Here is a 25,640-nt window from a genome sequence, read left to right on the forward strand (position 1 = left end):
ATAGTGTGAGAGTCCAGTCCATAGTGGATCTAACATAATAGTGAGAGTCCAGTCCATAGTGGATCTAACATAATAGTGTGAGAGTCCAGTCCATAGTGGATCTAACATAATAGTGAGAGTCCAGTCCATAGTGGATCTAACATAATAGTGAGAGTCCAGTCCATAGTGGATATGACATAATAGTGTGAGAGTCCAGTCCATAGTGGATGTAACATAATAGTGAGAGTCCAGTCCTTAGTGGATCTAACATAATAGTGAGAGTCCAGTCCATAGTGGATCTAACATAATAGTGAGATTCCAGTCCATAGTGGATCTAACATAATAGTGAGAGTCTAGTCCATAGTGGATCTAACATAATAGTGAGAGTCCAGTCCATAGTGGATCTAACATAATAGTGAGAGTCCAGTCCATAGTGGATCTAACATAATAGTGAGAGTCCAGTCCATAGTGGATCTAACATAATAGTGTGAGAGTCCAGTCCATAGTGGATCTAACATAATAGTGAGAGTCCAGTCCATAGTGGATCTAACATAATAGTGAGAGTCCAGTCCATAGTGGATCCAACATAATAGTGAGAGTCCAGTCCATAGTGGATCTAACATAATAGTGAGATTCCAGTCCATAGTGGATCTAACATAATAGTGAGAGTCTAGTCCATAGTGGATCTAACATAATAGTGAGAGTCCAGTCCATAGTGGATCTAACATAATAGTGAGAGTCCAGTCCATAGTGGATCTAACATAATAGTGAGAGTCCAGTCCATAGTGGATCTAACATAATAGTGTGAGAGTCCAGTCCATAGTGGATCTAACATAATAGTGAGAGTCCAGTCCATAGTGGATCTAACATAATAGTGAGAGTCCAGTCCATAGTGGATCCAACATAATAGTGAGAGTCCAGTCCATAGTGGATCTAACATAATAGTGAGATTCCAGTCCATAGTGGATCTAACATAATAGTGAGAGTCTAGTCCATAGTGGATCTAACATAATAGTGAGAGTCCAGTCCATAGTGGATCTAACATAATAGTGAGAGTCCAGTCCATAGTGGATCTAACATAATAGTGAGAGTCCAGTCCATAGTGGATCTAACATAATAGTGTGAGAGTCCAGTCCATAGTGGATCTAACATAATAGTGAGAGTCCAGTCCATAGTGGATCTAACATAATAGTGAGAGTCCAGTCCATAGTGGATCCAACATAATAGTGAGAGTCCAGTCCATAGTGGATCTAACATAATAGTGTGAGAGTCCAGTCCATAGTGGATCTAACATAATAGTGAGAGTCCAGTCCATAGTGGATATGACATAATAGTGTGAGAGTCCAGTCCATAGTGGATGTAACATAATAGTGAGAGTCCAGTCCTTAGTGGATCTAACATAATAGTGAGAGTCCAGTCCATAGTGGATCTAACATAATAGTGAGATTCCAGTCCATAGTGGATCTAACATAATAGTGAGAGTCTAGTCCATAGTGGATCTAACATAATAGTGAGAGTCCAGTCCATAGTGGATCTAACATAATAGTGAGAGTCCAGTCCATAGTGGATCTAACATAATAGTGAGAGTCCAGTCCATAGTGGATCTAACATAATAGTGTGAGAGTCCAGTCCATAGTGGATCTAACATAATAGTGAGAGTCCAGTCCATAGTGGATCTAACATAATAGTGAGAGTCCAGTCCATAGTGGATCCAACATAATAGTGAGAGTCCAGTCCATAGTGGATCTAACATAATAGTGAGATTCCAGTCCATAGTGGATCTAACATAATAGTGAGAGTCTAGTCCATAGTGGATCTAACATAATAGTGAGAGTCCAGTCCATAGTGGATCTAACATAATAGTGAGAGTCCAGTCCATAGTGGATCTAACATAATAGTGAGAGTCCAGTCCATAGTGGATCTAACATAATAGTGTGAGAGTCCAGTCCATAGTGGATCTAACATAATAGTGAGAGTCCAGTCCATAGTGGATCTAACATAATAGTGAGAGTCCAGTCCATAGTGGATCCAACATAATAGTGAGAGTCCAGTCCATAGTGGATCTAACATAATAGTGAGATTCCAGTCCATAGTGGATCTAACATAATAGTGAGAGTCTAGTCCATAGTGGATCTAACATAATAGTGAGAGTCCAGTCCATAGTGGATCTAACATAATAGTGAGAGTCCAGTCCATAGTGGATCTAACATAATAGTGAGAGTCCAGTCCATAGTGGATCTAACATAATAGTGTGAGAGTCCAGTCCATAGTGGATCTAACATAATAGTGAGAGTCCAGTCCATAGTGGATCTAACATAATAGTGAGAGTCCAGTCCATAGTGGATCCAACATAATAGTGAGAGTCCAGTCCATAGTGGATCTAACATAATAGTGAGAGAATCACAACCCAATGGCCAATTGGCTCTCTTTCAAATCTGTTTAAGCTCTGCGTAACCAAAAAAACAATATCGATATTTACACACTTGTATCATAGCGCGTCTCTCTCCAGTTGATCAAACTTTATCGCTTCGCCATAGAACAAGTGTGATGTTGACGCGTGATGATGATCCTGCCCGCTGAGGGAACAAGGAGCCGAGACTCGTCTCCTCGCCCCAACCCAGCGCAAGGATCCAGCCCCCAACAGATGTTCGGAGGCCTTTGTGGAGGCCTTGGCAGCCCGCCCAGGCCTACCTATCTGCACAGCTATTTACATCCAGCTGCTCGCTCGGCCTGTGTCTCACATATTTGCATGCCCCCTCTCTCCCCCCGCTGTTTGAAATGAAATACCCGCTCACGTATAAACTTTGATCAATCAAAGCCACTAATTTGTTTAGCCGAGAAGACAGCTGAAGTACTGATGCAGGTTCGCTTACAGCGGAATGAAAAAGGCCAGGCGGTCCGGATCCCAGAATATCTTCGTGCTGACGCAAACCTTTACCCCACAATTTATTTTTAGTCATTTTTCCCCCCTTGCAGGAAAGCATTGCTGATATTCTTACCTGCTGCACTCTTGTGGGATATGCGAGGGAACGACTGGGGAGTCTGCTTTCTTACTTATTATGTGAGCTGATGGGGGAAGCGCTGTCAGTCATTGGTCCCTCACTGGATTTATATTCTTCATGAAAATGAAAAACATATATATACAAACCCTGTTTCCATATGAGTTGGGAAATTGTGTTAGATGTAAATATAAACGGAATACAATGATTTGCAAATCATTTTCAACCCATATTCAGTTGAATATTGTCACGTTCAAACACTGAGGACATCTATTAAACAAGACAAAAGGCAAGGAATCAAACAGAGACAGAATTCAATTTGGACTCAATATTGAGGAGAGACATGGCCACTGCACTCTCTGTACAGTCCTGCACCACGCTCTGACGAAGAAGGTTTTCGTCACCTCCTTTATTCAGATGTTCAATGTTCACGCACCAACACATGTCACAGCAGGAATGGGACGTATGTAAAATAGTCATTGTTTTCGGTCGCTTTGAAGTTCAAGAAGAGGATTTCTCGGGCTTGGGCTCTTCCTGGATCCAGCTGGGGCAGGTGTTGGAGGACAATGGATAACCCCTCCCGTCTCCTGACCACAGGGACTTCAAGAGGGCAGCGGGTCGTAAATAGCGTTGACCTCGGTTACCAAATAGTTGGAAGAGAGTTTGTGAAATACTTCAAAGAGAGTTCGTTTAACACTTCAAAGAGAGTTCCTCTGGAAGTTGAGCAGATCCTGCCATCTGTCCGTGTTGAAATCACAGTGGCGTTTCACGAGCCTTCTTCCTCTTGTTAGGCCTCGAAAAACAGCATTCATAATACAACGTTTCTTTTGTGATAGATAACTTACAAACAATTATTCCAACAAATATGCTACAAAGACAACATATTTGATGTTCAAACTGATAAACATTTTTTTTTTTTTGCAAATGATCATTAAATGTAGAATTTGATGCCAGCAACACGTGACAAAGAAGTTGGGAAAGGTGGCAAAAAAGACTGATAAAGTTGAGGAATGCTCATCAAACACTTATTTGGAACATCCCACAGGTGAACAGGCAAATTGGGAACAGGTGGGTGCCATGATTGGGTATAAAAGTAGATTCCATGAAATGCTCAGTCATTCCCAAACAAGGATGGGGCGAGGGTCACCACTTTGTCAACAAATGCATGAGCAAATTGTTGAACAGTTTAAGAAAAACCTTTCTCAACCAGCTATTGCAAGGAATTTAGGGATTTCACCATCTACGGTCCGTAATATCATCAAAGGGTTCAGAGAATCTGGAGAAATCACTGCACGTAAGCAGCTAAGCCCGTGACCTTCCATCCCTCAGGCTGTACTGCATCAACAAGCGATATCAGTGTGTAAAGGATATCACCACATGGGCTCAGGAACACTTCAGAAACCCACTGTCAGTAACTACAGTTGATCCCTACATCTGTAAGTGCAAGTTAAAACTCTCCTATGCAAGGCGAAAATCGTTTATCAACAACACCCAGAAACGCCGTCGGCTTTGCTCATCTAAGATGGACTGATGCAAAGTGGAAAAGTGTTCTGTGGTCTGACAAGTCCACATTTCAAATTGTTTTTGGAAACTGTGGACGTCGTGTCCTCTGGACCAAAGAGGAAAGAACCATCTGGATTGTTATAGGCGCAAAGTTGAAAAGCCAGCATGTGTGATGGTATGGGGGTGTATTAGTGCCCAAGACATGGGTAACTTACACATTTGTGAAGGCGCCATTAATGCTGAAAGGTACATACAGGTTTTGGTGCAACATATGTTGCCATGGACGCCCCTGCTTATTTCAGCAAGACAATGCCAAGCCACGTGTTACATCAACGTGGCTTCATAGTAAAAGAGTGCGGGTACTAGACTGGCCTGCCTGTAGTCCAGACCTGTCTCCCATTGAAAATGTGTGGCGCATTATGAAGCCTAAAATACCACAACGGAGACCCCCGGACTGTTGAACAACTTAAGCTGTACATCAAGCAAGAATGGGAAAGAATTCCACCTGAGATGCTTCAAAAATGTGTCTCCTCAGTTCCCAAATGTTTATTGAGCGTTGTTAAAAGGAAAGGCCATGTAACACAGTGGTGAACATGCCCTTTCCCAACTACTTTGGCACGTGTTGCAGCCATGAAATTCTAAGTTAATTATTATTTGCAAAAAAAATAATAACGTTTATGAGTTTGAACATGCACGTGCATTCAATTGAATATGGGTTGAAAAGGATTTGCAAATCATTGTATTCCGTTTATATTTACATCTAACACAATTTCCCAACTCATATGGAAACGGGGTTTGTATACAGCAAATATTACCCACAGAAATGGGACTATTTCTTAATGCAAACATTGGTCAATCTATCACAGTTCTATATCTATCTATCTATCTATCTATCTATCTATCTATCTATCTATCTATCTATCTATCTATCTATCTATCTGTCTATATATATATATATATATATATATATATATATATATATATATATATATATATATACATATATATATATATATATATATATATATATATATATATATATATATATACATATATATATATATATATATATATATATATATATATATATATATATATATATATATATATATATATATATATATATATATATATATATATATAACAAAGTGCAAAGCCATAGGCTCACACAAGTTCAGTAAATAATTTAAATTTGGAACACATCATCATCGTTTTCACAGCTTTTTGCTTGTAGAGGTAGAGAGTGTTTTAACGTAGAGTTCTAATTCTTTTTTAAAGGCACAAAAAACAGGTCGGGTATTGAGAAACTTACATTTATGAATATAAAACTTAGCCAACCAAAAAACGCTCTTTGTCCTGTGTCATTATCACAGTGAACGACAGCGACTTCCCAACGGTCTCATACAGACTAAACCAACAGATGCCAGTGTGCCTGATCACTCCCCTATCAAACTCATCGCCGATCAACCTTTCTGTCATTTATTTGTTTTGCCTTGGCTGCCGTCATTGCTAGCGAGGATTAGCTGCTTAGCTTCTGGTAATTAGACTCTAAATGTGACTTTTTTTATTTTGTTTTTTACCACAGTGACATTTTTTTCTTTCAAAAAAAGGAACACTTGGTGAAGTTCGGAGATGGTTTTTGTCCAACGGGGAAGCTATGTGTGGCGTTGGCGTCAATGAGGTACGTCCTAACTTACAGTAATAGTCTTTAGTGTCGTTTAACAACTCTGCTCTCTTAAATAATGTCTTGTTGTCGAAACACGAGTTGTGTATCACTACAGGAACACAATAACTTATCAAACAGCCAAATAGTATTTGCTCAAACTCTTAGTAAATCCATAAAATATTCACTTCTGCCATTATGCTTCTGTTTAATGACAAATTAAGGCAGTGGTTCTCAAACTTTTTTTGTATATATATATATATATATATATATATATGATATGTGTGTGTATGTTACTCATCAGTTACTCAGTACTTGAGTAGTTTTTTTACAACATACTTTTTAAATATAGTAAAATATTTGGGTGACTACTCCTTACTTTTACTTGAGTAATACATTTCTAAAGTAACAGTACTCTAACTTGAGTACAATTTCTGGCTATTCTACCCACCTCTGGTGTTACATCACCTTTTCTTTTAACAACACTCAATAAACGATTGGGAACTGAGGAAACTAATCGTTGAAGCTTTGAAAGTGGAATTATTCTCAGTGGCCTAGTGGTTAGAGTGTCCGCCCTGAGATCGGTAGGTTGTGAGTTCAAACCCCGGCCGAGTCATACCAAAGACTATAAAAATGGGACCCATTACGTCCCTGCTTGGCACTCAGCATCAAGGGTTGGAATTGGGGGTTAAATCACCAAAAATGATTCCCGGGCGCAGCACCGCTGCTGCCCACTGCTCCCCTCACCTCCCAGGGGGTGATCAAGGGGATGGGTCAAATGCAGAGGACAAATTTCACCACACCTAGTGTGTGTGTGACAATCATTGGGACTTTAACTTTAACTTTTTATTTCCCATTCTTGTTTTATGCTTCAGTCGTTCAACAGTCCGGGTCTCTGCTGTCGTATTTTACGCTTCATAATGCGCCACACATTTTCGATGGGAGACAGGTCTGGACTGCAGGCGGACCAGGAAAGTACCCGCACTCTTTTTTTACGAAGCCACGCTGTTGTAACACGTGCTGAATGTGGCTTGGCATTGTCTTGTTGAAATAAGCATGAAAAAGACGGCGCTTAGATGGCAGCATATGTTGTTCCAAAACCTGTATGTACCTTTCAGCATTAATGGTGCCTTCACAGATGTGTAAGTTACCCATGCCTTGGGCACTAATGCACCCCCATACCATCACACATGCTGGCTTTTCAACTTTGCGTCGATTACAGTCTGGATGGTTCGCTTCCCCTTTGGTCCGGATGGCACGATGTCGAATATTTCCAAAAACAATTTGAAATGTGGACTCGTCAGACCACAGAACACTTTTCCACTTTGCATGAGTCCATCTTAGATGATCTCGGGCCCAGAGAAGCCGGCGGCGTTTCTGGATGTTGTTGATAAATGACTTTCGCTTTGCATAGTAGAGCTTTAACTTGCACTTACAGATGTAGCGACGAACTGTATTCAGTGACAGTGGTTTTCTGAAGTGTTCCTGAGCCCATGTGGTGATATCCTTTAGAGATTGATGGCGGTTTTTGTTACAGTGCCGTCTGAGGGATCGAAGGTCACGGTCATTCAATGTTGGTTTCCTGCCATGCCGCTTACGTGGAGTGATTTTATCCAGATTGTCTGAACCTTTTGATGATATTATGGACCGTAGATGTTGAAATCCCGAAATGTTTTGCAATTGCACTTTGAGAAACGTTGTTCTTAAACTGTTTGACTATTTGCTCACACAGTTGTGGACAAAGGGGTGTACCTCGCCCCATCCTTTCTTGTGAAAGACTGAGCATTTTTTGGGAAGCTGTTTTTATACCCAATCATGGCACCCACCTGTTCCCAATTAGCATGCACACCTGTGGGATGTTCCAAATAAGTGTTTGATGAGCATTCCTCAACTTTATCAGTATTTATTGCCACCTTTCCCAACTTCTTTGTCACGTGTTGCTGGCATCAAATTCTAAAGTTAATGATTATTTGCAAAAAAAAAAATAGGTTTATGAGTTTGAACATCAAATATGTTGTCTTTGTAGCATATTCAACTGAATATGGGTTGAAAAGGATTTGCAAATCATTGTATTCCGTTTATATTTACATCTAACACAATTTCCCAACTCGTATGGTGTCACGACTTGATCTTGGGAGTTTGCTTTTCCAGGATGCAACGGAAAGTTGGCACGGGCGAGACGGGAATTAAGGTACATGATTTATTATTATCAAAAAAAAAGGAATAAATGAAAGCGCGCACAGTGGCGGAGAACAAACTATGAAAAACAAAAAGACTATAAACATGGAACCAAAACTTACTTTGACAAGGGACATGAAGCAGGATCTTAGAGGAATGGACAGAGCATAAATGTGGTGTGAGGTCGTCAGGACGAACAACAGAAAATGAATGAACTTAAATACTTATGGACATGATTAACAACAGGTGCGTGACTCAAAACAGGTGCGTGACATGACAGGTGAAACTAATGGGTAACTATGGTGACAAAACAAAACTGCACAAAAAGTCCAAAAATAAAACCTGATCACACAGACATGACATATGGAAACGGGGTTTGTAAGAAGGTGCGCTTGTTTTATCTCTCTGTGAGAAGGAGAGACAATAAAGAGTGAGAAAAGCCTGCAGTTTAATGCCCGCAGCTAAAAGCAACTGAATGTATACTCGAATACTCACGAAATAGTCATTTTCTACATCGCACTGAGACAAACCCGTGATATATCGAGTATATTCGATATATCGCCCAGCCCTACGTAGCGCCGCTGCTGTTGTTGACATACGTGGTGGAGGTCTTTTTCTGTCAAGTGCAATGCACACTTTGGAAATGATGATGTCAGCTGGTGCATGAGAATGCTTACACTTTGTTTACCAAATAGGATTAACAGAAGACATGGCTCTTCCTATGCTATTGGACATAAAGCAGAACAATTCCAGAGACATTTTAATTGGCTTTGAAGGGCGTTTTGGCAATCAGGGAGCACAAAATAAGGGAAGGAGCCAGCGGGTCCATTGTTGATGAACTGTGCTGGAGGACAGAATGGAAAGGAAAGCCATTGTTTCCATGCGAAGTCCGCAACATCTTTGATGCTATCGGGGCAAATAGTTGTCAGGTTGAGACAATCTCTCCGCTGGCAGAAAGCAGAGCGGAGGCTGAAACAGGTGCACATACTGATGGACCAGAGCGAGGGCCAAAGTGTTGCTCTCAACATATTGGAAGTGTTTGCAAGCAGATGGCAAACGTTAGCCGCTCACCACGTCAAACAATAAGGGAAAGAACAATATTTGAATTACAAGAAGGACACTGAGGTGGAAAGAGAGAAGGTTTGTTTGAATGTTGACGGAGATCATTTGTCAGATTCCGGGTTCTTCCGGGGTTTGGCAGTAACATCAACTGTTAAATTGTGTAAACCACAAGCTTGTTAAATCATTTAACTTCGAAAGCTGCTAGAGACCAGAAATTATTGTCACAAAACACATTTTTTGCACGATTCGATTCAATATCGAATTTTGGGGTCACGATTCGATTATAAATCGATTGTTTTCGATTCAACGCGATTCTCGATTCAAAAACGATATTTTTCTGATTCAAAACAATTCTCTATTCATTCAATCCATAGGATTTCAGCAGGATCTACCCCAGTCTGCTGACATGCAAGCAGAGTAGTAGTAGTAATGTTGAAATTGATACTAATATTGATACTGTTGTTGATAATATTAATTTTTGTTTCACTACTTTTGGTTTTGGTGGGGCTGAGGTTGCTGAGGTAGTTAAAAAGCTCCTCGGTGGCAAGGCCCCGGGGGGGGATGAGATCCGCCCGGAGTTCCTTAAGGCTCTGAATGCTGTGGGGCTGTCTTGGTTGACAAGACTCTGCAGCATCGCGTGGACATCGGGGGCGGTACCTCTGGATTGGCAGACCGGGGTGGTGGTTCCTCTCTTTAAGAAGGGGAACCGTAGGGTGTGTTCTAACTATCGTGGGATCACACTCCTCAGCCTTCCCGGTAAGGTCTATTCAGGTGTACTGGAGAGGAGGCTACGCCGGATAGTCGAACCTCGGATTCAGGAGGAACAGTGTGGTTTTCGTCCTGGTCGTGGAACTGTGGACCAGCTCTATACTCTTGGCAGGGTCCTTGAGGGTGCATGGGAGTTTGCCCAGCCAGTCTACATGTGCTTTGTGGACTTGGAGAAGGCATTCGATCGTGTCCCTCGGGAAGTCCTGTGGGGAGTGCTCAGAGAGTATGGGGTATCGGACTGTCTGATTTTGGCGGTCCGCTCCCTGTATGATCAGTGTCAGAGCTTGGTCCGCATTGCCGGCAGTAAGTCGGACACGTTTCCAGTGAGGGTTGGACTCCGCCAAGGCTGCCCTTTGTCACCGGTTCTGTTCATAACTTTTATGGACAGAATTTCTAGGCGCAGTCAAGGCGTTGAGGGGATCCGGTTTGGTGGCTGCAGGATTAGGTCTCTGCTTTTTGCAGATGATGTGGTCCTGATGGCTTCATCTGGCCAGGATCTTCAGCTCTCGCTGGATCGGTTCGCAGCCGAGTGTGAAGCGACTGGGATGAGAATCAGCACCTCCAAGTCCGAGTCCATGGTTCTCGCCCGGAAAAGGGTGGAGTGCCATCTCCGGGTTGGGGAGGAGATCTTGCCCCAAGTGGAGGAGTTCAAGTACCTCGGAGTCTTGTTCACGAGTGAGGGAAGAGTGGATCGTGAGATCGACAGGCGGATCGGTGCGGCATCTTCAGTAATGCGGACGCTGTATCGATCCGTTGTGGTGAAGAAGGAGCTGAGCCGGAAGGCAAAGCTCTCAATTTACCGGTCGATCTACGTTCCCATCCTCACCTATGGTCATGAGCTTTGGGTTATGACCGAAAGGACAAGATCACGGGTACAAGCGGCCGAAATGAGTTTCCTCCGCCGGGTGGCGGGTCTCTCCCTTAGAGATAGGGTGAGAAGCTCTGCCATCCGGGGGGAGCTCAAAGTAAAGCCGCTGCTCCTCCACATCGAGGGGAGCCGGATGAGGTGGTTCGGGCATCTGGTCAGGATGCCACCCGATCGCCTCCCTCGGGAGGTGTTTAGGGCACGTCCGACCGGTAGGAGGCCACGGGGAAGACCCAGGACACGTTGGGAAGACTATGTCTCCCGGCTGGCCTGGGAATGCCTCGGGATCCCCCGGGAAGAGCTGGACGAAGTGGCTGGGGAGAGGGAAGTCTGGGCTTCCCTGCTTAGGCTGCTGCCCCCGCGACCCGACCTCGGATAAGCGGAAGAAGATGGATGGATGGATGGATATTTTTGGTTTGTTCTGTGTCGTGTTTTTGTCTCCTCTCAATTGCTCTGTTTATTGCAGTTCTGAGTGTTGCTGGGTCGGGTTTGGTTTTGGAATTGGGTTACATTGTTATGGTATTGCTGTGTATTGTTTTGTTGGATTGTGTAATAAAAAATAATAATAATAATTAAAAGAAAGAAGAAAAAAAAAAATAGATTTTTTAAAAATGAGACTCGATACTGAATCATACAACGTAAAAATGGCGATTTGAATTCGAATCGATTTTTCCCAAACCCCTACTACAAACACACTTGGACAATGCAGACCTAAGCCAGACCCTACTTCCCAATAGTAGGGGGAAAAAAAATTCCTGAATCTAGACAGTAATCCGGACCAACTCCAAAAATGTAATCACTTGTCCCTCTTTCCATTTTGTCACATTTCCTGAAAGTTAGATGAAAATTCACCCATAACCTTTTGAGCTATCTAAAGTGGAAGGAATACTCTATTATTGAACCGCGAGCAGACAAGCACAGAAACGTGAAAGTAAGATAACGCAGTAGAAATGATCCAGATCAGACCTAAAATATAATCAGTTGTTTTATTTCCCATTTCCGCCATTTTCCGAAAGTTTTGTGAAAATCCGGCAGGACACTTTTTGAGTTATTTGATAACGGACGCGCTGACTGACTCATAGCCTGTTGGCTAAAGTAATAAACATGCAGAAAATAATGCAAAATACATATACCGTATTTTTCGGAGTTTAAGTTGCTCCTGAGTAGGGCCGCCGATATTTGCAAAAAAATGCGTATCGGCAAGTCATGGGAAAATGCCGATCCAGATCCAGTTAAAAAAAAAACTCCGCTCCGTGTTTTCCAACGCACCTATTTAAATAGTACATTCCACTTTTCTGCTGCTCCCTAATTTCCGTTCCGCATTTTCCAGCACACCTTCAACACATCCACAGGTCTGTGGATTCTCACGCAGTTGCTTTTAGCTGCTGGCATTACACGACAGGCTCTTCTCACTCTTTCCTGTGTCTGTGCTTCTCACAGACAGCAAGCACACCTTCTTACACACGTCACATACTGTCACGTCATACGTCACATACTGTCACGTCACACGTCACATACGTATACGTCCTCCCCGAGCATAGAGGTAGCAGCATTGCTAACGTTAGCTGTGATGCTAGCACAGCCGTGTGACCAACGTTCTCTCTAAGGTGCGCGCTTGTGCAATTGCGCACTGTTTAAACGTCCTCTGCGCATAGCAATTATATGCCACGCACAAAATCAAATAAAAAAATGAGCGCATAACAATTTTCGACACACGGACACGACAGAGAAAACAGTTTTCGTCATCATTGTTCAAATATTATAACGTCTGTCGAGACGCTTCTCTCCGTTCGGTGCCACACGTCCACACCATCAAAATGCCGAGGCAAAAATTTCCAGATCAACACCGTATGAAAAAATTAGTGATTTTTTTAGTTGTGATTTCCTTCTCTGCATGAAAGTTTAAAAGTAGCATATATTAATGCAGTATGAAGAAGAATGTTTTAATGTAGACATGCAAGCCTTGAAAGAAAATGTTGAAAATCAAGACTACATTTCCTGCAAATGGGTGCATTTCTACCCTATATTTTAACTTTAGATTTATTCTCATATCAAACTCTTTTGGCTGTCTTTTTGACACTTACATCCGGTGCCCCCCCTGGATTATAAATAATGTAAATAATTCAATGTGATTATCTTGTGTGATGACTGTATTATGATGATAGTATATATCTGATAGTATATATCGGTATCATGAATTAATTTAAGTGGACCCCGACTTAAACAAGTTGAAAAACTTATTGGGGTGTTACCATTTAGTGGTCAATTGTACGGAATATGTACTTCACTGTGCAACCTACTAATAAAAGTCTCAATCAATCAATCAAAACACATAGAATCATCATACTGCTGTGATTATATGCATCAAGTGTTCATTCAAGGCTAAGGCAAAATATCGAGATATATATTGTGTATCGCAATATGGCCTTAAAATATCGCAATATTAAAAAAAGGCCATATCGCCCAGCCCTTGTTTCAATGATGCCATTTCTGTTTGTCATGTATAATTTTGTCTATTTTGTGTTTATCCTTGAATAAACAGGTCAGTTTCTTGTTACCAACCATTGTGTATTATTCAAACTCCCCTAATTCAGCTGGCTAGTTGTTATCAAGAGTACTAAAACCCTTTTCAACATTTCAACTAAGTAGGCTAAATAACTTTAAACTTTAATACATGCTCGGATAGGCCAGTATCGGTCAGTATCGGTATCGGTCAGTATCAGTATCGGATCGGAAGTGCAAAAATAATATCGGTATCGGATCGGAAGTGCAAAAACCTGGATCGGGACATCCCTACTCCTGAGTATAAGTCGCACCCCCGGCCAAAAAACTGCGACTTATAGTCCGAACAATACGGTAGCTCCATCTTTTGACACTTCTTCCACTCCCGTCCTTGCACGCTACACCGCTACAACAAAGATGACGGGGAGAAGACGCTGTCGAAGGTGAGCCACGTAAATAAGACCGCCCACAAAACGGCGCATCCTGAAGCGACTGTCAGAAAGCGGCTTGAAGATGATCTGTAAAACATCATCTATGCAACATTTTGACCAAAGAACCACCATCACATGTTATGTAGACCACAAGGAAGTGTTTTACATTTAGAAAAAACAGAAATAATATGACTCCTTTAATGCGCCTTATAATCCGGTGTGCCTTATATATGAAAAAAGATCAAAAATATACCATTCATCGGTGCGCCCTATGGTCTGGAAAATACGGTATATAAAATTCCCCAAATTAGCAGTAAATGTGCTTTTCTGTCTATAATGTGTCTTATTTTCTAGCATTCCTCAGTCATGTTTGCTCTCCTGAGCGTGCACACACACACACACACACACACACACGCGCGCACACACGCGCCTCCACCTTCAAAGTTTGCGTCGCAGCTTTATTTCTCTTGTAAGGTCACGCAGCAGCAGCACAGCTGGCATCAATATGGCAGACGTCTCTGTCAGTCCAGTGCTGGAAACTTATATTCATAGGACTAATCAGTTGAAAAGATAATGAAAACAGAGATTGTTTACAGAGATTAGTCCTTTGGAAATGGAGTAATCAGTGTTTTGAAAGGGACCTGACTGGAAGCGAGCGACGTCGCCGCAGCTCCTCATGTCTGACAGGCTCTCTGAGGCCTGATGTCATGGGAGATAGAAGATGGAGGACGCTCTCTCGCGCTCCTCTCTCCATTCGCTCCTCTGTGCTGGAATGAAATTAGTCGACGTGTAATAGACGCATGCAGCACCTGTCAGCCAGATGTGTTTGAGTAATGAGCAGAGCGCTGCATGAAGTAAGCGTTTTGACAAAAATGCGGAGAGAAAAATTAATCTGGGGCCTAATTTCACCCCAAATATGTGTTGGAGTTTATGTGGACGACTTCATAGAGGTGCTACATCTTCAACATCACACACTTCAATGGAGCACATGAGCAAACAACGTGTGGTTTGTTGCCCCGGTAGTTTGAGCCCATTTCCGTTTTTATTAGAGATGTCCAATAATATCGAACTTCCGATATTATCGGCCGATAAATGCTTTAAAATATAATATCGGAAATTATTGGTATCGGTTTCATAATTATCGGATTTGGTTTCAAAAAGTAACATTTTTGACTTTTATGGCGGAGTGGTACACGGACTTAGGGAGAAGTACAGAGCGCCAATAACCCTTAAAGGCACTGCCTTTGCGTGCCGGCCCAGTCGCATAATATCTACGACTTTTCACACACACAAGTGAATTCAAGGCATACTTGGTCAACAGCCATGCAGGTCACACTGGGTGTCATGTTCAAACACTGTGATATCTATTAAACAAGACAAAAGGCAAGGAATCAAACAGAGACAGAATTCAATTTGGACTCAATTGAGGAGAGACGGCGTCGACCTGTAACCTCTTACAGTGTCTTAGCACGCTCTGACGAAGAAGGTTTTCGTCTCCTCTTTATTACAATATTCAATGTTCATGCACCAACACATGTCACAGCAGAAATGGTAAGTGTGTAAAAGAGTCATTGTTTTCGGTCGCTTTGAAGTCCAAGAAGAGGATTTCTCGGGCTTGGGCTCTTCCTGGATCCAGCTGGGGCAGGTGTTGGAGGACAATGGATAACCCCTCCCGTCTCCTGACCACGGCAACTTCAAGAGGGCAGCGGGTCGTAAATAGCGTTGACTTCCGTTACCAAACAGTTGGAAGAGAGTTTGTGAAATACTTCAGAGAGAGTTCGTTTAACACTTCAAAGAGAGTTCCTCCGGAAGTTGAGCAGATCCTGCCATCTGTCCGTGTTGAAATCACAGTGGAGTTTTACGAGCCTTCTTCCTCTTGTTAGGCCTCGAAAGACAGCATTCATAATACAACGTTTCTTTTGTGATAACTTACAAACAATTATTCTAACACTGAGGGTGGCCGTATAAACAACTTTAACACTGTTACAAATATGCGCCACACTGTGAACCCACACCAAATAAGAATGACAAACACATTTCGGGAGAACATCCGCACCGTAACACAACATAAACACTACAGAACAAATACCCGGAATCCCTTGCAGCACTAACTCTTCTGGGACGCTACAATATACACCCCCCGCTACCCCCCCCCCCACACCCCAACCCCGCCCACCTCAACCTCCTCATGCTCTCGCATGTCCCAAATTCCAAGCTGCTGTTTTGAGGCATGTTAAAAAAAAAAAAAGCACTTTGTGACTTCAATAATAAATATGGCAGTGCCATGTTGGCCTATTTTTTCCATAACTTGAGTTGATTTATTTTTGTAAAACCTTGTTACATTGTTTAATGCATCCAGCGGGGCATCACAACAACATTAGGCATAATAATGTGTAGGGCGGCAACAACTAATCGATTAAATCGATTAAAATCGATTATAAAAATAGTTGGCGATTAATTTAGTCATCGATTCGTTGGATCTATGCTATTTTTTTTTTTAATCATTATTTTTTAATTTTTTTATAAACTTTTATTTATAAACTGCAACATGTACAAACAGCTGAGAAACAATAATCAAAATAAGTATGGTGCCAGTATGCTGTTTTTTTCCCAATAAAATACTGGAAAGGTAGAAATGTAGTTTGTCTCATTTATCCGATTATTAATCGATTAATCGAAGTAATAATTGACAGATTAATCGATTATCAAATTAATCGTTAGTTGCAGCCCTAATAATGTGTTAATTCCACGACGGTATATATCGGTATCGGTTGATATCGGTATCGATAATTAAGAGTTGGACAATATCGGGATATCGGTAAAAAAGCCATTATCGGACATCTCTATTTTTTTATTGATCGGACGGACACAGAGGGGCTCCCCTGGAGGTCATGAAAGAAATGATCAGCATCTTGCATCTCACCCAACAAGGGGGAAGCATATGTTTGGATTTTAGACGTGCACAGCCCTCCTTAATCACCATGCAAGGTAACTTGTTTTATTCTGTTAGACATGTCTTTCATACACACTCTGTGGTTCACTTCTCTTTGCCCTTGTGTGGCGATTACAGAGGTAGCATGGAGGCACAGGGGTTAGTGATCAAGCAATCAATCAATGTTTACTTATGTAGCCCTAAATCACAAGTGTCTCAAAGGGCTGCACAAGCCACAACCACATCCTCGGTTCAGAGCCCACATCACGGCAAGGAAAAACTCAACCCAATGGGATGACAATGAGAAACCTTGGAGGGGACTGCAGATGTGGGGACCCTCGCCCCTGAGCGACCGGTGCAATGGACTAGCATAATATTGTGAGAGTCCAGTCCATAGTGGATCTAACATAATAGTGAGAGTCCAGTCCATAGTGGATCTAACATAATAGTGAGAGTCCAGTCCATAGTGGATCTAACATAATAGTGAGCGTCCAGTCCATAGTGGATCTAACATAATAGTGTGAGAGTCCAGTCCATAGTGGATCTAGCATAATATTGTGAGAGTCCAGTCCATAGTGGATCTAACATAATAGTGTGAGAGTCCAGTCCATAGTGGATCTAACATAATAGTGAGAGTCCAGTCCATAGTGGATCTAACATAAAAGTGAGAGTCCAGTCCATAGTGGATCTAACATAATAGTGAGAGTCCAGGCCATAGTGGATCTAACATAATAGTGAGAGTCCAGTCCATAGTGGATCTAACATAATATTGTGAGAATCCAGTCCATAGTGGATCTAGCATAATATTGTGAGAGTCCAGTCCATAGTGGATCTAACATAATAGTGAGAGTCCAGTCCATAGTGGATCTAACATAATAGTGAGGGTCCAGTCCATAGTGGATCTAACATAATAGTGAGAGTCCAGTCCATAGTGGATCTAACATACTGTAATAGTGTGAGAATCCAGTCCATAGTGGATTTAGCATAATATTGTGAGAGTCCAGTTCATAGTGGATCTAACATAATAGTGAGGGCCCAGTCCATAGTGGATCCAACATAATAGTGAGAGTCCAGTCCATAGTGGATCTAACATAATAGTGAGAGTCCAGTCCATAGTGGGGCCAGCAGGAGACCATCCCGAGCAGGGACGGGTCAGCAGCGCAGAGATGGCCCCAACCGATGCACAGGCGAGCGGTCCATCCCGGGTCCCGCCTGTGGACAGCCAGCAGTTCATCCATGGCCACCGAACCTGTGCCCCCCCCCTCCACGAGGGAGAGGGGGGCAGAGCAGAAAAAAAAAGAAACGGCAGATCAACTGGTCTAAAAGGGGGGGTCTATTTAAAGGCTAGAGTATACAAATTAGTTTTAAGATGGGACATAGTGGTGCAAATATCGCCCCCTTGTGGTGGACAATTTTAACTTCCTTCAACATGCTCCTATCTTCCTGAATTTTTTGATGGTGGTTCGGGGTATTGCGTGGGACGCAACTGCATGACTACTGGGGCTCCATTATCGCCCTCTTGTGGTGGTATACTCTAACAGTCATAACTTTCTTACACATGCATGGATCTTCCTGACATTTTTGATGGTGGTTCGGGGTATTGGGTGGGACGCAACAGCTTGACTACTGGGGCGCCATTATCGGCCCCTTGTGGTGGTATCTTATAACTGTCTTAACTTTCTTACACATGCATGGATCTTCCTGACATTTTTGATGGTGGTTCAGGGTATTGGGTGGGAAGCAACAGCTTGACTACTGGGGCACCATTATCGCCCTCTTGTGGTGGTATACTATAACAGTCATAACTTTCTTACACATTCTCCGATCTTCCTGACATTTTTGATGGTGGTCCGGGGTATTGGGTGGGACGCAACAGCTTGACTACTGGGGCACCATTATCGCCCTCTTGTGGTGGTATACTATAACAGTCATAACTTTCTTACACATTCTCCGATCTTCCTGACATTTTTGATGGTGGTCCGGGGTATTGGGTGGGACGCAACAGCTTGACTACTGGGGCACCATTATCGCCCTCTTGTGGTGGTATACTATAACAGTCATAACTTTCTTACACATTCTTCGATCTTCCTGACATTTTTGATGGTGGCCTGGGGTGTTGAGTGGGACGCAACTGCATGACTACTGGGGCGCCATTATCGCCCCTTGTGGAGGTATACTATAACAGTCATAACTTTCTTACACATTCTCCGATCTTCCTGACATTTTTGATGGTGGTTCGGGGTATTGGGTGGGACGCAACAGCTTGACTACTGGGGCGCCATTATCGGCCCCTTGTGGTGGTATCTTATAACTGTCTTAACTTTCTTACACATGCATGGATCTTCCTGACATTTTTGATGGTGGTTCAGGGTATTGGGTGGGAAGCAACAGCTTGACTACTGGGGCACCATTATCGCCCTCTTGTGGTGGTATACTATAACTGTCTTAACTTTCTTACACATGCATGGATCTTCCTGACATTTTTGATGGTGGTTCAGGGTATTGGGTGGGACGCAACAGCTTGACTACTGGGGCGCCATTATCGGCCCCTTGTGGTGGTATCTTATAACTGTCTTAACTTTCTTACACATGCATGGATCTTCCTGACATTTTTGATGGTGGTTCAGGGTATTGGGTGGGAAGCAACAGCTTGACTACTGGGGCACCATTATCGCCCTCTTGTGGTGGTATACTATAACAGTCATAACTTTCTTACACATTCTTCGATCTTCCTGACATTTTTGATGGTGGCCTGGGGTGTTGAGTGGGACGCAACAGCTTGACTACTGGGGCGCCATTATCGGCCCCTTGTGGTGGTATCTTATAACTGTCTTAACTTTCTTACACATGCATGGATCTTCCTGACATTTTTGATGGTGGTTCAGGGTATTGGGTGGGAAGCAACAGCTTGACTACTGGGGCACCATTATCGCCCTCTTGTGGTGGTATACTATAACAGTCATAACTTTCTTACACATTCTCCGATCTTCCTGACATTTTTGATGGTGGTCCGGGGTATTGGGTGGGACGCAACAGCTTGACTACTGGGGCACCATTATCGCCCTCTTGTGGTGGTATACTATAACAGTCATAACTTTCTTACACATTCTTCGATCTTCCTGACATTTTTGATGGTGGCCTGGGGTGTTGAGTGGGACGCAACTGCATGACTACTGGGGCGCCATTATCGCCCCTTGTGGAGGTATACTATAACAGTCATAACTTTCTTACACATTCTCCGATCTTCCTGACATTTTTGATGGTGGTTCGGGGTATTGGGTGGGACGCAACAGCTTGACTACTGGGGCGCCATTATCGGCCCCTTGTGGTGGTATCTTATAACTGTCTTAACTTTCTTACACATGCATGGATCTTCCTGACATTTTTGATGGTGGTTCAGGGTATTGGGTGGGAAGCAACAGCTTGACTACTGGGGCACCATTATCGCCCTCTTGTGGTGGTATACTATAACTGTCTTAACTTTCTTACACATGCATGGATCTTCCTGACATTTTTGATGGTGGTTCAGGGTATTGGGTGGGACGCAACAGCTTGACTACTGGGGCGCCATTATCGGCCCCTTGTGGTGGTATCTTATAACTGTCTTAACTTTCTTACACATGCATGGATCTTCCTGACATTTTTGATGGTGGTTCAGGGTATTGGGTGGGAAGCAACAGCTTGACTACTGGGGCACCATTATCGCCCTCTTGTGGAGGTATACTATAACAGTCATAACTTTCTTACACATTCTCCGATCTTCCTGACATTTTTGATGGTGGTCCGGGGTATTGGGTGGGACGCAACAGCTTGACTACTGGGGCACCATTATCGCCCTCTTGTGGTGGTATACTATAACAGTCATAACTTTCTTACACATTCTTCGATCTTCCTGACATTTTTGATGGTGGCCTGGGGTGTTGAGTGGGACGCAACTGCATGACTACTGGGGCGCCATTATCGCCCCTTGTGGAGGTATACTATAACAGTCATAACTTTCTTACACATTCTCCGATCTTCCTGACATTTTTGATGGTGGTTCGGGGTATTGGGTGGGACGCAACAGCTTGACTACTGGGGCGCCATTATTGGCCCCCTTGTGGTGGTATACTATAACTGTCTTAACTTTCTTACACATGTGCCGATCTTCCTGAAATTTTGGATGGTGGGTGGGGGTGTTGGTTGGAACGCAACTGCGTCACTGCAATGGTGCCAATATCGCCCCCTTGTGGTGGAAATTTTTAACTTCTTTCAACATGTTCCTGTCTTCCTGAATTTTTTGATGGTGGTTTGGGTGGGACGCCATTGCATGACTACTGCGGCGTCCCATCGCCGCCTTGGGGTGAAATACTATAACTGTCTTAACTTTCTTATACATACTCCGATCTTCCTGACATTTTTGATGGTGGTTCGGGTATTGGGTGGGACGCAACAGCTTGACTACTGGGGCGCCATTATCGCCTCCTTGTGGTGGTACACTATAACAGTCATAAATTTCTTACACATGCTTCGAAATTCCTGAAATGTTTGATGGTGTGTCAGGGTGCTGGGTTTGGCGCATTATTGCCGCCTTGTGGTGAAATACTATAACTGTGATAACTTCCTTACGCATACTCCAATCTTCCTACATTTTTTGGTGGTGGGTCAGGGTATTGGGACGGACAGTTGGGATGCAACTGCATGACTACTTTGGCGCATTATTGCCGCCTTGTGGTGAAATACTATAACTGTGATAACTTCCTTACGCATGCTTCAATCTTCCTACATTTTTTGGTGGTGGGTCAGGGTATTGGGATGGACAGGACCGCATACGTCATGCGTGCCCGCCGACTCGCGTGAACCCCACGGTAAAAGGGGGGCGAGGGTCCGTTCAACGCTGCTCGCAGCTTTAATTCTTAATAAAATACTTGTATGTACCACTTATAGTGTCCCATTATTAATGAATAATTGTGTTTTAATCTCTAAAAAACAAACTGCAGGCCTTAAATGGCTCCCGGGTCACCCCTGCTCTTTAGGTTACATTAATATATGTCTGCCTTTGAAATGGACATTTATCCTGCATATTTCCATAGCTGAACTCACATCATCAGACTTTTTATGAGAGTAATTTGTATGTCACATGAGACTTAAGTGAAGTCTGTTTAGTGTCCTTTTTTTCAACTCCCGACTTGTTATTGCATACTTTCGGGCAAGGTCTCCTTCTGGAAAGGAGCACAAGGGTGTGAATCTTTTGTCTTTGTCTGAGCACACGCTTTCACTGCGAGGTGAACCTGGGCCCACCGCCTCTGATACTTATGGCATCCTCAGCTATTGCACCAGAGGGAACCTTCAACCTGATGTGAATACGCGGCAGACAAGTCACATAAAGTTGCATAAACAAAAAACACCGCGCTCTTTTCAAAAAGGTCGGATACAACCGTCACTTTTTCAAGCGCCGTCAAGCTCGTATCAAGGGTGTGTTTAAGTGTTACACGTATTCCAAGCTGTCTCCTGCGCTCTGTTGCTCTTATTTGACAAATCCGCCCATTGACTTGTGAGAGAGACCCTGACGGTGCACGCCATCCATTTCCTTCCCAGAGGAGCTTGACAGGAGGCGGCCTGTTCTACGCCGCGCCAATAAGAGCTCAGAGTTGGGTGGTCTGTCCGTCAACAGCAGATTTGAGGCTGGGCCTGAGAAAAGCAGCTCGGCCGTATCACTTTCAAAGACTGAAACCCAAAGCAAGCGGCTGCTCTCCACAGCCTGCCGCAGCTCCGCGTGCACAAAGACACCTGTTGTTCAGCCTCCATAGGAAGACTTGATCCATGGAGGTGTTCAGATACATGCCATCTTGTTTTCACTTGGTTAGGTTGCACATGATAAATTAAGTGTGGTGCTGAAACCACCCTTTGTCGGAAACAGCTTGAAGCAAAAGGCGGAGTGTAACTGTAGCTCAGACACAAGATTTAGTGTTCATTCAGCGCAGAGTCCGCAGGAAAGTCATTCAGAAAGTGGCACAGTTTTTCCAATATTTTTTTTAATATACCGTATTTTTCGGATTATAAGTCGCACCGGAGTATAAGTCGCACCTGCCGAAAATGCATAATAAAGAAGGAAAAAAAACATATAAGTTGCACTGGAGCACGGCCAAACTATGAAAAAAACTGCGACTTATAGTCCGAAAAATACGGTAATACAGAGTATGTGGTAAACAGTTTTATGAGAACTCTTTACAATAGAGTAACAATTGCACTAATGCACTGTAAGCTAAAAATCTATTTTTTTCTTCCCCTTTAAGTTTGCTTAGCGAGTTTGTAAAAACGTTTCCTTATTCCTCACTGTTTACAGGAGGGACACTTTCTAAAAAACCTGCACTACTGTATTACTTTTTGTGGTATTCTAATGTATCACTCACGGGGTCTTTTTGTGTGGAGTTTCGCAAGTTCTGACTACGTGGGTTCTCTCACCTTCAAATACATGCACCTGAGGGCAACACTAAATTAGTCCTATAGTGCAGGCCTAAATAATGTCTGATTTAATGCTACAAACGTTATGACAGACCGCCTTAAAAAACGGAATGGAATTTTTTAAATGTTTTTTTGTACATGAAAATAAAGAATGTGGGATTTACAATATTAACTACCGTATTTTTCGGACTATAAGTCGCTCCGGAGTATACGTCGCACCGGCCAAAAATGCACAATAAAGAAGGAAAAAAACATATATACGTCGCACTAGAGCAGGGGTGCTCATTACGTCGATCGCGATCTACCGGTCGATCTCGGAGGGTGTGTCAGTCGATCACCAGCCAGGCATTAAAAAAACCCCACCTGCAATCTGATATATGTGATATATCACTAAGCTTTAGAACTTTGTTGTAAAAATCTCCTTCTGCGTCTGTCCCTGACCCACCTGTTCCCAATTTGCCTGTTCACCTGTGGGATGTTCCAAATAAGTGTTTGATGAGCATTCCTCAACTTTATCAGTGTTTATTGCCACCTTTCCCAACTTCTTTGTCACGTGTTGCTGGCATCAAATTCTAAAGTTAATGATTATTTGTAAAAAAAATTTTTTTTATCAGTTTGAACATCAAATATGTTGTCTTTGTAGCATATTCAACTGAATATGGGTTGAAAAGGATTTGCAAAATCATTGTATTCCGTTTATAATTACATCTAACACAATTTCCCAACTCATATGGAAACGGGGTTTGTATTTCTTGTATAAAAAAAACTTTTTTAAGTATCGCATTTTTTTGCATCTTGAGCGGACTAAGTGAAGCCTTTCTTCAATGAGCAAACCTTTGGCGGTAAAAACAAAAAAAAAGTGGTTGCATTGCAGATGCAATGCAGGACTGCTTCTAAAATGCCCATAAAAAGTGGTACATGTGAAACATAGCAAAATGCCACAGGTGGAGCATGACAACATGAATGTGCAGTAAATCAGAATCAGAATCAATGAGTGTCTTCATGATGATGCCCCTTATAGCACACGCAAAATCATCATTTAAATAAGGCGGTCTGCACTAATTTACAATTGTACACGCAGTCTTAGATCAGACGCAACACGCCCACTCATAGTACACGCTTCGTCATAGATTGCACACGCTGTTTACCGCGTGGTGTTTGGATCTAATCAGGCCCTTAATGTGCAGCTTCCTGTTCTTGTAGCTGGGCTTTTTTCATTGGCTGAGGGAGAATTAGTTCTAATTCTGCCGAGCAACAAACAGCCAGACAAACGAGTGTCAGTGACCATAATGAGTTACGCACATCTGTGTTGTCTATTACTCTGCGTAGCCTACCTGAGTGGTGGTCCGCTACCAGGGTTTCCCCTTAATATAACTGAATGTGGCGCAACGCCACGGCAATATCATGGCCGCCACACCATGAAAATATGTTTTTTTTTACGTGAAAACAAATGAAAGTAATATAATATATTGTAGCCCGCAGAAGAAATCACACAAAGTCCAATGCTATTTTTAACTTTTATTGCCAATCCTATGAAAACAAATGCCACAAATCCAACAGGTTTTACCTCCCGTTCGTCTCTGTGCTTCCCCAGACACACGATACTTTCGCCGATCCGCTTTCAGGCATGGACGGTGTTGTGTTTGTAGTCATGGGAGAAATTAATATCAAATCAAAACTACACGAACATGAAACATTACCACCAGCAGGTCGTTACAGTATGAATGGATATGTATAGCCTATTATTTGCTCATTATTGACAAGTGGTGCACCGAAAAATGACTTAAATCACAGAAAACGCTAACGAAACCGGACGTCCTGCTTGACACTCAGCATCAAGAGTTGGAATTGGGGGTTAAATCTAGGGCTGCAACCAACAACTAATTTGATAATCGATTAATCTGTTGATTATTACTTAGATTAATCGATTAATAATCAGATAAAAGAGACAAACTACATTTCTATCCTTTCCAGTACTTTATTGGGAAAAAAACAGCATATTGGCACCATACTTATTTTGATTATTGTTTCTCAGCTGTTTGTAAATTTTGCAGTTTATAAATAAAGGTTTATTAAAAAGATAAAATAAAATAAAAATAAAAAAAGTAGCCTCTGCGCATGCGCATAGCATAGATCCAACGAATCGATGACTAAATTAATCGCCAACTATTTTTATAATCGATTTTAATCAATTTAATCGATTAGTCCTAGTTAAATCACTGCCCACTGCTCCCCTCACCTCCCAAGGGGTGATCAAGGGTAATGGGTCAAATGCAGGGCATAATTTCGCCACACCTAGTGTGTGTGTGACAAT

The sequence above is a fragment of the Nerophis lumbriciformis genome, linkage group LG35, assembly GCF_033978685.3.
Source record: "Nerophis lumbriciformis linkage group LG35, RoL_Nlum_v2.1, whole genome shotgun sequence".
Lineage (NCBI taxonomy): Eukaryota > Metazoa > Chordata > Actinopteri > Syngnathiformes > Syngnathidae > Nerophis > Nerophis lumbriciformis.